Genomic DNA, 17,956 nt, shown 5'->3' with positions numbered 1-17,956 from the left:
TTGGTCGTGGATCTTTCATTGTTCTTCTGAACAACATCGTTAGCATAATCTTCAAGTGGAAGTGACATGTTTAAATTTCTCCACATATGACTTACAAATTGTTCAGTCGACCTCGATTTTGATTGGTTATTGTTGTCCTTAAACCGGTCAATGTTTAGTTTATTGTGATTGTATATTCCATTGATATGATTCTTTGTCGTATATTTGTTAATGATTTTTCTGAAGGGTTGATAAATTGGATCGATTTCAATGTGCTTGTTGATTGACGATTGGCCTAAGTGCTAAGATTCCAGAAATTCTCTGGTGTTTTTATAATTGCTTCTATCAAAGAGTTTCACATTTTCCAGTCGAATATGCGTCCACAGTTGTCCACATACATTGATATAAGTGAGAATATGCCATGGCGTTTGACCATCAATTGATGTGCTTTCACGCGAAGATGAAGAAAGTGTCCGCTTTGTATAATGTAGTGTTTTTCTCAGATGGCACAATTTATTTTGCAAATGATGTTTAGTTTTTCTTCTCTTGTCATTTTACCCTTTGGTTTACATGGGATTGATTGAAGTGATTTTATTGATTTGTGTGCCATATCTATTCCAAAAAGTTTCAACAATCTTATTATAATTTTTGATCAAAATCTTATCCTTTTGATGAGTTCCAAAGTTAGTATTTCATGAAAATCAATTGATCACATATATGACTATTATTCTAGTATTCATTATTTTGTCCAATGGATAGAATGGATATTTACATTGCCTTATATAATAGTATTATTTTAGCAACTGTTGTAACTAAGCGAATCTAATTTTCAAGTTCTTTTCTAATCCATTAACAAGTACTTTTTAAGCAAAGATGGATTGTGGTTAGCAGTGGAATTTAGTTTGTCACGCGTTTCTTCCTATTCGGGACTCGTCAACTAGATCTACCCACATCCTAGGGTTGACGTTCACTCCGGGACTCGAACACGGTACCGTCTGCCTCAAATGCCATCGCGTTATCCACTTAGCTACTGAGTCTGATCAATTGCAGTCCTAAATAACAATCGGAAGGTACATGTAAAACAACACCAAGTGGATTTGAACTTCAATCAATTGCACAAGCAGGTGGCTATCAGGTCTCAGTAGGTAATTGGGTAACGCGATGGCGTTTGAATTGAACGGTACCGGGTTCGAGTCTTGGAGCGAACATCAACTCTGAGATGCATGTACACCCAGTTAACGAGTCCAAATTAGGACGATAGTCCTTGATTCCACTACTAGTCACTATCCATCTTTGCTTAAAAAGCTTGTGACTTAAGGCAATATCACGGAAATCTGCACAGGATGCACGTATGCCAATAGGAGATTGATCAATTATAGTGCTAAATAACAATAAGAAGATACACGTAAAACATCACCAATTGGACATAAAAAACAAGTACTTTTATCATTGTTATTTATTTTAGTTTGTCATTCAATTTATTCCTAAAGAGAAACTAGTTATTTAATCCTATTTCCTTATTTTCAATAAAAGCCGTGACCAGTGGAGCTAATCTGTGTCGGGTAGAAACACGAGTCTACCTCAATACAATGGAAGATGGTCGCGTAACTTTATGGATTGGTTGGGGTTAGACATTAACACCATTGGATACCGTCTCAGTGATCCAGTGGGTTAAGCGTTCGTGCGCGAGACTGAACACCCCGGGTTCGAATCCCGCGAGCGGGATCGTGGATGCCCACTGCTGAGGAGTCCCTCAATAGGACGAAACGGTCTTACAGTGCTTCCAAGTTTTCAATAGTGGTCTAACATCAATCAATTCATGATCTCAATCAAAAAAATAAAAGATGTTAAAATATGATATTACTTAAAAATCTTATTAGTAGTAATTTGAATTCATGAATGAAAGTTTTATGTATATGCACATGTGAACTATTTTGGTATAGATACAAGTAGTATAACTATTTGATCGATATATTTATTTTAGTTCATATATTTATATCATAAGAAATAAATGTAAACGAGTTTTATCTCAATTAACAAATGATGATTGTCATTTAAGAACCTTAAAAGTTTGGTACGATCTTGTTGTTGTTGTTGTTCAAATGGATCTAAATACATATCTGATAAGATAGAATCTAATACAAAAAAGACATGACCTAATCTTACAGTAATAAATCATGTTACTGACCTATAATCTGTTATCAGTATAATATGTAAATATTATATTCATACAATATCTTAAAAATATGATGTATTTAGTTAAACATGAATATTCTAGCATTCAAGTTATTTATATTGATTTCAATAGTTGAAATCATGATTCAATTGAAGCTAGACAACTACGAAAAATATGGAAAGAGTGGACGGTTGTTTCGTCCCATTGCAGGATTCCTCAGTAGTGAATCAAACAACATAATGCACCGAGAAATGGAACTAGACATGAGAAGAATGAACAGGCTAAGGATAGATCGGGTTGGAAAATGCTGGTCGGTGGCCTATGATTTATTGTTGGTAACAGGAGTTAGTAAGGAAGTTTATTCGTATATTAATTTAATAATAATGTATAACTTATATATATTAATCCTATTCATTTGTCTCGTGCGCTCACTCACTCGCTTGCTTGTCGTCATTAGCCTTTCATTCATGTTTCGCATGTCTGGAGTATTGGTGATCTGTTTGTCGTGTAATAATATACACAATCAATACTCCATACTCGCCTTCTGAATAATTCACTACTGAGTCGTTATCTACTGACGATGATCACAATGAACTGTATACAAAGTTTATAGATTAAATTAAGTATTTGACCACCACAATAGATGTTCAAGAATTTCAATACGTTAGGTATTTTAGTTTGATTTTGTTGTTTACTTTTGAACAGATTATATTTAACAAAGGGGAGTAGGGCCAACTGTAAACTCATCAATATAACATGTAAAAGTGTCAATAGTTTAATTAAATAGGAATGTAACAATTATATCGAAAAAAAAATGTTTCTTCTTTTTTTTCTTCAAAAATGGAACTGGAAACTTGTTGTCATGGTAACTTGAAACTTTAAAATGAAATTAAGTTATCCAATGTAAAGGGTATTAAATAAATCTTAAATGTTTATTAAATTTATTTTTGTGTATTTTTTTATTTTTGTAAATAAATAATTTTGTAAACAAAACCAATAAATATCTTATTTCACAAGTTGAAATCATCACTCAGTTGAAGCTAGACCAACATTGGAAACCTGGAAGCACTGGACGGCCGTTTCGTCCTAGCATGGGACTCCTCAGCAGTGCGCATCCACGATCCCGCACTACGTGGGGCTCGAACCCAGGACCTACCAGTCTCGCGACAAGCGCTTAACCTCTAGACCACTGAGCCAGCCAGTATCCGATGGTGTTAATGTCTAACTTCAACCAATCCACGAAATTGAGCAACACATCCACCATTGTCTTCAATGAGTTACTCTCTCACAACAGACCCGGTTGAACTCCACTAGTCACTACTTCTTAATGAAACTCCAGGAAATATCTAGTATGGGACTTCTCAGAAATGCATATCCACGATCCTACACTCGGCATTCGAACCCAAGACTTTCGATCTCACATGCAAACACTTAATCTCCAGACCACTTCTGAGGAATTCCATAGTACAATGAAACGACTGTACACAACTTACAGATTTTCATTGGTGGTCTAACATTGATCGATTCATGATCTCAATTAAAAAACTCAACAATCTCTACAACTCCATACTCCATATACATTTGTTAAGTGAATATCGTTAAAATAAATAAAAGCAACAAATAAAACGAAACTAGTTTAATATCGAATTTACTTTCCATTACTTAATGACTGCAAGATGTTTACAGGTTGCAAAACAAAACAAGATGGACTTTAAATCAGAAAGTGATTAAATACAATGGATATCCCCCTTACTCAATATGCATATTTGATAATTCTTTCATTACTATATGTGTAAGTTAAAAGTAAACATTATTTGGATAAATTATGTCAAAATTAGAGTATTTTTTGTTTAATACTTAACCGCTACATAATCTATACACATCAAAGCGGTTTCCCTTACTTTTAATGATGAGTAATCATGGAAACCGAGAGTCTTGTAACCATGTTAACATTTGTGCTTAAATTTCAAGTTGTTGTTGTTGTTGTTTTGTAGGGATAAAAAGACTTGCAAGTAAATGATATTGTTGAATAAACCAGTAAGATTTATTAATAAAATGCTTTGAAATGGTTTCATTCATATTGGACTATGAAAAATTAACATATTCTTTTATAATTTAATTGTTGAATCTATGAATTATATTAAAGCTAGACCATTATGGAGAACTTAGAAGTATTGGATGGTCGTTTCGTTGTAGTTTAGGACTTTTCAACAGTGTGCATCCATAATTTCGCCGCGCGAGATTCGAACACAGGACCAAACAGTCTTTAGTGTGAAACGCTTACCTCCAAACTACTGAGTCGACATTCAACAGTGTTAATGTCTAACTTCAACTAATTCAAGAAATGGAGACACCATCCACCATCATCTTCAGTGAGTTATTATCTCAAAACAGATCTGGTTGAACTTCACTAGTTGTGCTTTCTCACTAGAACTCCAGGAAATACTTATTGAAGTCAGTCATTAGTGAGCATATGATGATTATAATCAGAGAGGGGTTTTGTGGATATTATAGTAATTTAGTAGTTAAATTCATAAGTCAATTAAAGCTGGACCACAATGGAAAACCTGGAAGCACTGGACGGTCATTTCGTCCTAGTATGGGACTGCTCAGTAGTGCTCATCTACTATCCCGCCTCACGCGATCCGAAACCAGGACCTATCGGCTTCACAATCGAACGCTTAACCTCTAGACCATTGAGACGGCATCCAACGGTGTTAATATCTTACTTCGATCAATCCAATGCTTCCAGGTTTTTCATGGTGGCCTAGCTTTAATTGACTCATGAATTCAGCTATTATATTCTCTTATAATTAAAAAACATTTCATCTCTATTTGATGAAAGATACTATTGAAAATACATTGTTTCAAATTACATAGGAGAAATGAAATGAAGCTTATTTGATCACATTTAACAAGGTTTGAAGTAAAGTATAGATAATCTCATACTAAGTCTAAGAGGGTGTATTTATGATCCCAAATAAACAATTTAGTAAACTGATAATGTAGTTAATGAACAGATATAGTTTTGATGGAGTTTTGTTCTCTGAGCTGGATCACGACCAAGCCATCCAGCTCAGAGAACAAAACTCCGCCAAAATCATCCACCTGACCTACAAATCTTCTCTGCCAACAGATATAGTTCAATGTATTTAATGATTAAATAGCTTAGTTCATTATAGATTGTTTCATCAAAGTTTCTCATTTCTTTAGAAAAAAAAGGTCATAGACTAAAATAAAGGCTTATCGGGTAGAATTTATCTGATACGATAAATAATGAGTAACAATTTAAATAGAACATAACCATACTACTCTATTCATTGGTTGTAGTATTACTTACTTACGCCTGTTACTCCTAATGGAGCATAGGCCGCCGACCAGCATTCTCCAACCCACTCTGTTGGTTATAGTATATCTATAGTTTAATCCTATTAATTATTAGGATGTTTATAGATTGTAGCGTACCTAGTGACAATACGCTGTAGAATATCGAGAGAAATTACTCGATTTAAGTTTCTTTTTTGGATGAACGTCTCAAATTATGCCGTTCCTTAAGTCAATTCTTAAAATCTTTGAGCTCATGTGTAACTTCCACCTTCCCTTAAAAATATTCAACGCATCAAAAATTCTCACATAGAATCAACAAAGTTACTAGTTGAACGTTTGAAGGCAGAATTTAATGCCTTTGATAAGTTAGTCAATGATCTAAAGAACATTGTTCGGCGTGGCTAAAAAGAGGAGGCAACGGTTCAATAAGAAGTTCTATAATCGAACACTTTGTGAACACAGGTCATTCAATCAAGACAGACTCTGCGTTCAAAGTCATCTACAAGGTAAGCAGAAGCCTTCCTAAGACAATTAGACTGCATCTTCTTTGCATAGCCGAGGCAATAGCCATACATTTTGAAAAACCAGAATTGTGTGTACAAAAGAGACTGGTACAACCTCTTCTTCTACCATGATCTTAATGTATTAAAAAAATTTTTTTTTCTCTTTCTTCATACTCTTGTTCCCTTACAGCCACCTGCTTCACCTTCCATCTTCCCTTCAAATCTTCTACCCCCAACCGGTTTGTTTTTATTTCCATTCTGATTACATTTCATCTCTGTTTCAACATTTTATTAAAACTTTCCTTGTTTTAAAAACTTTTTTCTAATACATTTGTTTATTTAACCTCACTGTCACCATGTATAACAGAAGTTTTATTGTCAGTATTATTATCATCCTGTAAAAATACGTATACATATTTGTGATTGTACAGCTTTGAAAATGAATTCGCCAAAAAGAGAACTCTTCACTGAACTAATCTTTCTTTCTTATTTAACGATCTAAATATCATATGTCGTTTATAGATTGATTTATTATTTTCTTTCTGGTTAACATTTGCCTAGGACAGTGTTGGATGAAGAATGCTGATGGGTAGCCTATACTCTTCCACGAAGAGTAACAGGCATAAATAAACTAAGTCAAGTTGTAGATTGATCAATAATGATGAAAATATAAATGAAATATTATATATATGAATAAAATACAGCTTCAACTGACTCTTCATTTCAACCTGTGAAATTTTTAAAACTCTCCACAAAACCCATTCTGATAATAATCAACTGCTCACTAGTGACTGACTTCAGGAAAAACTCTTGGAGTTCTATTGAGAAGCCGTTACCAGTGGAGTTCAATCAGGTCTGTTGTGAGATAACAACTCACTTAAGACAATGGTGTACGGTGGCGCAACTTCGTGGATTGGTTGGAGTTAGACATTAACACCGTTGGATGCCGGCTCAGTGGTCTAATGGTTAAGTGCTCGCTCGCGAAGCCAGGAGGTCCTGCGTTCGAATCCTGCGGGGGGCGGGTTCGTGGATGCGCACTGCTGAGGAGTCCCATACTAGGACGAAACGGCCTTTCAGTGCTCCCAGGCTTTCAATGTTGGTCTAGCTTCAACTGAGTGATGATTTCAACATGTGAAATTTCTAAAACTCTCCACAAAACCCATTATGATACTGCAAAATAGTTTTAATTCTTCGTATAAATCAATAAACAGGATCTTTTTTGTTTCTATGACGGTTTTTGTAATTTTTTTGATTGAAATATTACAAAAAAAAGATTTTTTTGTGTGTGTGGATTTTGTTTTATATTTTTAATGAAGTTTTAAAACTTATAAAATTACTGATTAGTATAGTTGGCAACTGATGAATAATGAGAAGATAAGATAAACATTAGGAATAATAAAATGTATTTGAATTTAATACAAAAATATTAGTGATCATGTAATAAGAAGACAAAGATGATCAGAACTATGTGATGATATGTTAGCGCAATACATTTCGAACAATCTGATCACACATAATGCACTTGTTCATGTTAGGATAGTCGGAAAAATATACCAATAATTATCGAGTTAAGTCTATGGTGGCCTTGGAGGTTAAATGTACATTTCCCATTTGTCGATGTTTGTTTCACTTGTTAAATATTGTGTAAATGTTGTTTCCTATTTTATGGTACGATGTGGTTTGTTTGGTTAGTATATAAATAGAGTATGTCTGAAATAAAATGTTTCATAACTCAGAGGCTGTGACTTGTGTTCTGGACTCAACTGGCTGGGCTAGAAAGGAAAACGGGACCAATCGGGACTCTAGGTCGTCCGTACGTGTTTACGTATCATTGGATCGATCGATATAAACACTGCTTATCAAAACCTGCAGTCCACACGTTACAAAAGTTAAGAACTTTTATATATAAAAAAATAAAAGATTAACTAGACTGGAAATGGGGTAAGAGGAGACAAGGATGTGAACACAATTTGAAACCTAATCACTCTGGATAATCAACCAATATTACCAGGTTAGGTTGAAGATGAGAACAGACTGTTTTTGAATACAAAAAAGGGGTTTGAATTTTCGTATGGCTAAAGATTCAATAAACCTTAGTATACTCCCTTTTACACGTTTTTACATCACCACAAAAGCCGAGTTTAGATCAATCTTATGTCCTGTTTCGATTATAGGTTTAGCAATAGAGGATGATGGATGATTATCCTCTACTCTTATTGGGTCACTTGATTCTATTTGTTTCCGCAACCATCAGATTGTTCGAAATGTATTGCGCTAATATTATCATCATCACATTGTTCTGATCATCTTCGTCTTCTTATTACATGATCGAAATTTATCAAAGGGACTAATATTAGTGATAATATCATATTTGGTAAATTAAATATGATGTACTAGCCATTTGAACTAATTCATAGAGAGAAAGAGGGAGAGCGAGGGAAAGAGAGAGAGAGGGAGAGGGAAAGAAAGGTATCAAGTATGCAATATACATGTAAATGTATTCATAACCATTAATTCGATAGTTCACTTCATTTGTTCTCTTATATACCTGGTTATTGATAGGTCAGATTTAATATTAAATCAATAGATTATCAATTATTACTAATCATTAATTTAAGATTAAAATAAAATTTAATTTAATAATATCGATAAAATATGGAACTCAAAACAACTATCTGTCAATCAATGTCAAAGTCAGAATCTTCAAAACGAATGTCAAGACAGTTCTACTGTACAGAGCTGAAACTTAGAGAACTACAACAACCATCATCAAGAAGGTACAAGTATTTATAAGTAGTTGTCTACTCAAAATACTCAACATCCATTGACCGGATAACATCAGCAACAGCCTTCTGTGGGAGAGAACAAACCAGCTTCCAGATGAAGAGGAAATTAGGAAAAGACGATGGAAATGGATAGAATATACATTACGCAAATCATCAAACTGCATCACGAGACAAGCCCTAACTTGGAATCCTGAAGTGAAGCTGTTAAGAGGAAGGCCAAAGAACACATAACGTCGGTAAATAGAGTCACATATGAAAAGAATGAATAACAACTGGAAGGAGCTGGAAAGGATTGCCCAGAACAGGATTGGATGGAGAATGCTGGTAAGCGGTCTATGCTCCTTCACTTGGAGTAACAGGCGTAAGTAAGTAAGTAAGCAAGTTGGCAAGTAAGTACATTTTATGATATATTATTGGATAGAAACTTACAAATGATTCTGTATGTATTCAAATATTAGTCTTTTAATATGATGGGGATCTTTAAATGAGGACAGTTTTCCCTTCCAAAAAAAGTTTCCCCTATAAATAAGTATTCATTAAGATATAGTTCAATAATTAAACAGTAGTGATGTACAGAAGTAAATAGTAAAAAAACGTTTGTTTCTATATTTTCTTTATTTTAATCATGTACAATAATCTAATGAACAAAAATGACACTTTAATATATTCGATCCATGATTAATTCTACAATGTACTTTATTTCAACAGTTGACATCATGAGCCAGTTGAAGCTAGGCAACCATGGAAAGCCTGGAAGCACTGGACGGCCGTTTCATCCTATTGTAAGACTCCTCAGCAGTACTTTATTATTGAATTAAACGGCTAAATGTTACTGTTTATATAACTAACTTTAGTATGTGATGTACATCTTTCTTAAATATTTAAAGATATAAATAGTTTTATGAATTACAAATTAGAGATTTATGGAGATAGTAGTAAACAATGAACAATGGTATAGTTTCGTGAATGAGTTAAATTTGAATATATATTAACACTATTGGATTTTGGCTTAATAGTGTGGTGGTCATTATTCAATATCATCTCTAAACTTCGTAAACAGCTCGTCTTGATAACCGTCACTAGATAACGCCCCAACGGTACATTATTCAGAAGGCCAATACAAAGTGTTGATTACGTTTATTATGGGACCACATACACAGATATCCAGAATTACAGGTGCGTTGAACAAGCACAGAAGAGTTGTGCCGAAAGGCAAGCAGGCAAGCAGGCAAGCGAGCGAGCGAGCGAGTGAGTGAGTCAGCGAATATGAGTACGGGTAAACGAGTACAATTAAACGAGAGAGATCAATGAACATGAATAACATTGACATATATATATATACATAGTGAAATGAATGAATCACCGAATCAATTAAGCGGTTAGTAGTAAGCCTAACAGCGTGAATACATGCGTAGGTAGGCAGTAAGCAATGCTCAAGCATACCTGTTCATACATTCGTAACAAGAATCAAGATACAATGATTTAGATAAGTTGTTGTTGTTCTTGTACGGATGACTCAATTCGTTAATGAGTTAACAAAATGACCTAACCGAATTTAATGTGAACCAACTCAATTGCACGTGAGTTGCTATAATAGTCTACAGGTTAAATGTTCACAAGCTTCGAATCCCGTTACATTTTTCATTGATTTTTCTCAATGAATTGAATGGACTAATACACAAATTGAAAGTTACAAATGAAAAACTTTAAATTAAACATAAATCATATAAAACTTACTTTACTTATTGTGTTAGTCTCATTTATTTTAATCCACAATAGTACAATAATTACATAGTTACTAATGTTTCTATGATTTGCTCTTACTATGTCTCCCTCCCTCTCTCTTTCTATCTTTGTCGTTCCTCAACTTGTCATTGAATTCAAAAAGAAGAAGAAGAACATGAACAAGAAGAAGAAGAAGAATGTTTCCATTAGTACATTTTACAAATTGAAAGTTTTCCTGTATTTATGACTACTATTTATTTCTTTGAAGAGTATCAGTCATTTCTATGATTATAATCATTGCTATTCTTATTCTTATTATTATTATCCTCTTATAATGAATTAACTATGTGTACTATCAGGGATAGATTTTTATCCAATCAAAATTAAAATAAATGGGAAATGTGATAAAATGAAGTAAAATAACCAATCAAATTGTCTTCTTAAAACTTTGTTTTCTAAGTATTAACAATAATAATAATAAAAAATTATTATTATTATTTTGACTGAGATCATGAATCAATGAATGTTAGACCAGTATTGAAAACCTGAAAGTAATGGATGATCATTTCGTTTCAGTACAGAACTCTTCAACAAATGGATGCCAGCTCAGTTCTTTAAAGATTAAGTGTTCACGTTCAAGACTGATGGTCTTGAGTTCGAGTCCCTCTTGCACGATTATGAATGTACACTGTTGAGGAGTCTCATACTATGATGGGATGGCTATCCAATACCTACAGGTTTTCAGTGGTGGTTTAACATTTATCGATTCATGATCTCTACCAAAAAAATTAACAATCTCTATAATCCTACAGTAATAATTTATTACTTAAATAACAATGATTTATGTTGCTAGATATTCTGTTACTGACTAGCGTTATGTACCACTTATGTCAAAATAAGTAGCATACTCCACAGTATTAGTGTAGAGGCTAACTAACTAACTAACTAACCCACTAACTCGCTAAACAAACGCTAATGAGAGGAAATTTGTTCAATATTTCATCTTAGTGATATCTATCAAAACGTAAATGACTAAACAAATTTGTCTTGAATGACAGTAGTTGAATGAAATATCAACTGATAACTTGTTGTTACATTTGATTATCCTCTTGAAAAGTTATTCTATAGATGAATGGAAATGAAACGAAGGTCTATTCATCGTCTTTCCAGTAAGTTACGTTTTATAGAGATAAGTGTTTGTGTTCACTAGTGAATAACTTCAAGATGGATTCTTTGAAGTTCTAGTGAGTAGCCGTGATCAATGAGGTTTCAATCTATGTCAGGTGAAAACAGGTATTTATATCATATCGTTGCTCACTGGTCTAGAGGTTAAGCATTAGAGCGCCAGATCAATGGTAATGGGATTGAGTCCAATGTACGAGATTGTGGATGTACACTGCTAACGAGTCCTATACTAGGACAGGATGATCGTCCAATGCTTCCAGGTTTTCAATAATAATCTAGCTTAGATTGACTCATGAGTTCAACTATTGAAAATAAATTTTTGTAACAAATACAGCGTAAAAGCGAAAATTGAAAAATCTTTTTTCAAAAAATCTATAAGAATTTTATAATTGGGTTATCATATATATAATGTAAAGACAGTTCTACTGTATGGGGCGGAAACTTGGTGAACTACCACAGCCGTCATTAAAAAGATATGAGTATTTACTAACAGCTGTATATGCAAGATAACTCAGATGAGTTGGTCAGACACTATCAGCAACAACCTATTATAGGAGAGAAAAAACCAGATTCCAGTAGAGGAAGAAATCAGGATGAAGCGTCGTAAATTATCAAACTGCATCACGAGGCAAGGTCTCACTTGGAATCTTGAAGGCCATAAGAGAAGAGGTAGATCAAAGAACACATTCCGCTAAGAAATGAAAACAGATATGAAAAGAATGAATAACATATGGCGCTAGAACTAGAAAGGAAGGCCGAGGACAGAGTGAGTTAGAGAATGCATATCAGCGGCCTATGCTCCATTGTAAGCAAAAGGCGTAAGTAAGCTATATTACACATAACGATGTAAACCAACTATTTTGTTGTTGTTGGGAGAGTTCTAAGAAACATTTTTTGTAATAAATATAAGAAGTGAGTGGTAATAAAAGAAATCAATAACCGTTCTAATTACACTATTAAAATATTGACTAATCATAATGATATTGATTATTGTACATTTTAGTAGATAAATGACGGGATATACATTGATTATAGGAAAGAAAGAAGGAAACAATGAAAGAAAAGTTTAAAAAATATATACTTCAAAGATCAATAATATAAATGTCAAGTACTCAAGTTAGCTATGGAATAAATGGTATAATTATAATTATTATTGATTTATATAAATAATTATTATGTCATATTATCTCTGATTGACATTAAACCATTCAGATTATTACCTACTTACGCCTATTACCCCTCGTAGAGGAGCATAGGCCAACCACCATAACTCTCCATCCAACCTTGTCTTAGGCGGCCTTTTCTAGCTCTTTCCAGTTGCTCTTCATTCTTTTCATATCTGGTTCTATTTCCCTAAGTAATGTGTTCTTTGACCTTCCTCTTTTCTGCTTCCCTCCAGGATTTCAAGTTAGGGCTTGCCTCGTGGTGCACTTTGGTGATTTCCTCAATATGTGTCCTATCCATTTCTATCGTCTTTTCCTAATTTCCTCCTCAGTTTGAAGCTGGTTTGTTCTCTCCCACAAAAGGCTGTTGCTGATGGTATCCAGTCAATGGATGTTGAGTATTTTGAGTAGACAACTGCTTATAATTACTTGTACCTTCTTGATGATGGTTGTTGTAGTTCTCGAAGTTTCAGTTCTGTACAATACAACTAATTTGAAGTTCATATTGAAGATTGTAACTTTAATATTGGTTTACAGACAGTTGTTTTGAATTCTATATGTTCTTCAACTGTAGGAATGCGGACCTTGCTTTGCCAATCCTCACCTTTACGTCTGCATCTGATCCTCTTTGTTCATAGACGATGTTTCAAAGGTGCATGCAGGATTCCACATCTTACAGAGTTTCTCCATCATGTGTGATTGAGTTGGTTGGTGTTCTTCATGTGGTACTTGAGGATTTTGGTTTTCCGCTTGTGTATATTGAGGCCTACGGTATTTATTAAATGAGGATTTATTATAACTTTACAGTTCAACAGGTTTCATATTTTATTTTATCTAAGGCTCTTTGTATATCAAAATAATAAATGAATAAGGCTATTTATACTGAAAGATTACTGTTTAGTACTCAATGTTATGTCTACCTAATCCATAAATCATCCCACTTTAGAATAAGGCCTATATGATGTTAAATAAACTATAATCACATTAATAAATGAACAAGGATGACATTGATTGATATACCGATAATCAATGTAAATACTTTTATTCTTCAAACGATCATCATTACTCAAATAGCTCAGTAGTACTTACTGATTGTGATATTGAAAGATATCTGTTATAGTTTCCCAGGAGTTCAAAGTTTAGATACACATAACTGACAGATATCAACAAAAACGAAATCTACCTCAGTAAATGTTCCTTAACAAATGCCTACTTACTTGCTTACTTACACTTGATATTCCCAATGAAGCATAGGCCGCCGACCAGCATTCTACAACTCACTCTGTCCTGGGCCTTGACTTCTAGTTATAACCAATTCTTGTTCATTCTTATGTCTGTCTCCATTTCTCAGCATAATATGTTCTTAGATCATTTTCTTCTCCTTTGACCTTGAGGATTCCAAGTAAGTGCTTGCCTTGTGACACAGTCGGGTGCTTTTGCCAGTGTATGTATCCTATCCCACAACGAACGTCTACACGAACCTCATATATTTTGAAAGAGAATTACTATTTCCGATAAGTATCCCGTTAGTAATGTGAATTCTGCCAATAAGTCATACACATCTACTCAATTTTAATGGTTAAGATCATGAGTCAGTTGAAGCTAGACCACTATGGAAAACCTGAAAGCACTAAACTCATGATCTTAACCATTGAAATTACTACAATCTCCACAAGAAAACCCATCTGATATTAATCAAGATATGCTATCTAGTGACTGGCTTTACGAGGTATATCCTGGAGTTCTAGTGAGAAGTAGTGATCAGTGGAGTTCAACCGGGTCAGTTGTTAGATAGTAACTCCCTTGTGACAATGGTGAATGTGTCACTCAATTTCGTGGATTAGTTGAAGTTAGACATTAACACCTCTGGATGCGGGCTCAGTGGTCTAGTGGTTAAGTGCTCGCGCTCGAAAAAAATAGGTCCTGTGTTCGAATCCCGCAGGGGGCGAGGTCGTGGATGTTCACTGCTAAGGAGTTCCTAAATAGGACGAAACAGCCGTCCAGTGCTTCCACGTTTCCCATGGTGGTCTAGCTTCAACTGACTCATGATCTTAACCATTGAAATTTCTTCAATCTCTACAAGAAAACCCATCTGATACATCTAGTTAAGTCAAAATGATCTAAGTTGAAATACAAAATGTTTCTATTAATAACACTCTATGAACTGAATGTTTAACATTATTTCTCAGTTGAATGCACATTCTCATTAACTTTTCTAATGTCTATTTGATAACTAGTTTAATTGTTCAGTAAGCAAAATGAATGGTGTTAAAGTAAACTTCTTTTTTAATTTATAACTAAACATTCTCAATTTGAACTTTAGTAAAGGTTTCACTGATTACCATTGAATGATCTAAACCCCCTTTTTTTTTTAAAAAAAAAAAGGAAAATAATTAAAATTATCAAGGATAAATCAGGTCAGATATAATTGACTATTAGTGTTAGTGTTATGATTATTACGTGTTTACTGACTTAATTACTTAAGCCTGTTACCAACAATAGAGTATAGGCCACCGACCAATAAACTCGACCTCACTCTGTCTTCGTTTCTAATTCTATTCAATTCTTGTTTATTCTTATTATGTATGTCTTCACTTCTCAAAGCAATGTCTTCTTTAGTCTTCCTCTTCGCGTAACATCGTGAATTAATTGAAGTTAAATATTACCACTGTTTGATGACAACTCGGTGATCTAGGAGTTAAGCACTCGTGCCAAAGGCTAAAAGATCTCATGTTCGATTCCTTATACGGTAGATTGCGAATGAGCACTTCTGAAGAGTTCAATACTAGAATGAGACAGATGTTTGTTGATTCCCAATTTCCAATGTTGATCTAACACTTATCAATTCATGAAATTCAACTATCTCCATAATCTTATATTGTAAGTTGTTTTAATAAATTAAACTATGTTTAAACAAAAGAAATAAAGTGAATACCATGATCAATCAATAAACTGATAGACATAATATTGGATGAATTACTGATTTACAATATCATTTATTATCATAGAATAAACTGAATGTCCGGTAGGCTACATAACTATTTTTAAGGACTTATTTATATCAGATGGGTTTTTTTAGATATTATAGTAATTTTGTTATTAATAGTTGAGATCATGAATCATTTGAAGCTAGATCACTTGAAAGTACTGGACAACCATTTCGTTCTATTGTGGCTCTCTTCAGCAGTGTGCATACATGATACTGCCTCGCGAGATTCGAACACAGGATATATCAGTCTCGCAAACGAATGCTTAACCTCCAGACCACTGAGTAAAATGCACAAATACTTATATATATATACTACTTTAACCTTCAGAAATTGACCCATTTATTAGCCAATGAAACATTTTCAGTGTGCATTTCTTCTTCTCCATCATAATCATCCACCAGAGCTACAAATCTTCTCCACTATCTCAACAGGTATATCTAATTTTGTTCCATGTTACTCGTTTACGCAAAATACTGCATTCAGAAATATTAATCTTAAATTTTAAAAGAATAATCATGTATCAGAAGGGGATTTTGAGAATACTATAGTAATTTCAATGGTTGAGATTATGAGTCAATTGATGCCAGATCACCATCAAAAACCCGGAAGTACTGGATAGCCGTTTTTTCATATTGTGGAACTCCTCAGTAGTGCGCACCCACGATCCCACTCCTCGAGATTCGAAAACAGGATATATCGGTGTCGTGCGCGAACGCTTACCCTATTGATCACTGAACCGGCATCCAAGTGTGTTAATGTCTTACTTCAACTAATCCATGGAATTGAGCAACATATTCACTATTTTCTTCATTGAGTTACTATCTCACAACAGACCCAGTTGAACCCGACTGGTTACTACTTCTCACTAGAACTCCAGGAAATACTTCTTGATGCCAGTCACTAATGAGCATACGATGAATATTATCAGAAAGGGTTTATATATTTCATTTCTAAATAATAGGTAAGCTGTTTTCATCACTGATTAGTTGCCACTTAATAGTAAATTAGATTAGTTTGTTTTAATTCTTCACAACAAACATCAATCTATTGGTTGGTTATAAATATTTTATATAGTTCCTTTCATTCACTTAATTAATTGAATTATTACTCCCTCTGACTTCGCAGATGACCTGGCCCTCCTATCGCATACACATGAACAAATGCAGATAAAGACAGCCAGTGTAGCAGCAGTCTCTGCATCAGTAGGCCTCAGCATACACAAGGGGAAAACCAAGGTCCGCAAATTCAACACTGAGAACAGCAACCCTCTAAATGTCAAGACTATAATTTATGGATGAACCAATCAGATTTGGGATAATACGTCTTGGATATTGGCGCAAAATTCACTCACCCATTTGGCAAAATAGCGTCTTAGCATTTTAGCTGATGAAAAATCGTAAATCTCATTCCTGACCCTAACCATCAACTGTGAATCACAATCCTTATTGTTCAAGCTACATTATAACCCTCACTTAGCCTTAGTAAGTAGGTAGACACTCTAAAGGTCACTTTGGCGTCGCTCACAGGTCGTCCATATATTATATTCTCACCATCTAAACTAAACTAACGACTTACAGGATGGAACCCTAATGTAGTGTAATGTCGGTTACTACGCTAAGTTCATATACCTTAGTCTAGCTTTCGGACAGGCCAATCTATTGATTCTTCCAGAGTCACATTTTGACTTTGTTAATTACTCGCTTATCGACCTTGACTATATTTATATGACCGTATGTATGTGCACTTCTTATCCTATTCATTACATGCATGTAACTTATTTTTATCTGACTATAAATAGCGATTAGAGTTTAACTGAGTTGACTCACACGCATTCGCCACTGTATGTTATTTCGCTTCGTCCCTCCAATTGTCTGTTCAAATCAATGCGTGTACAAAGTATACGTATTCAAAAATCCATTGTCGTATTTGACTTATTTAATTCCGTTATTCCCTAACGTGATTCAAGTCGATGATTATATACGAGGATTGGCGACATGTATATTACAATAATAGTCAAAAACGATCTAACTGGAGTCAGATATTCGAGGGCTAGAAAAAACAGTTTCACTAGTCTTCTTAACTAAAGACTAGGCAACAAGTTAAATATTACAAACAATACTTT

At 34.1% G+C, this 17,956-nt stretch overlaps 1 protein-coding gene across 1 annotated transcript in view; it reads right to left on the bottom strand.

Moving 5' to 3' along the window:
- Positions 1–10,885, bottom strand: part of KCNC4_1 (Potassium voltage-gated channel sub C member 4) — an 85,487-nt gene extending 74,602 nt beyond the window's left edge. Inside the window, exon 1 of the mRNA XM_035731092.2 lies at positions 10,509–10,885. The gene's annotated coding sequence lies outside the window, so the exon portion shown is untranslated. The remainder of the gene's footprint in view (positions 1–10,508) is intronic.
- Positions 10,886–17,956: the final 7,071 nt, after the last annotated feature.

Source organism: Schistosoma haematobium, chromosome 1, assembly GCF_000699445.3.
Source record: "Schistosoma haematobium chromosome 1, whole genome shotgun sequence".
NCBI classification, from domain to species: Eukaryota; Metazoa; Platyhelminthes; class Trematoda; order Strigeidida; family Schistosomatidae; genus Schistosoma; species Schistosoma haematobium.
Note: the sequence above shows the minus strand (reverse complement) of the source record. Positions and strands in the feature narration are given on the sequence as shown.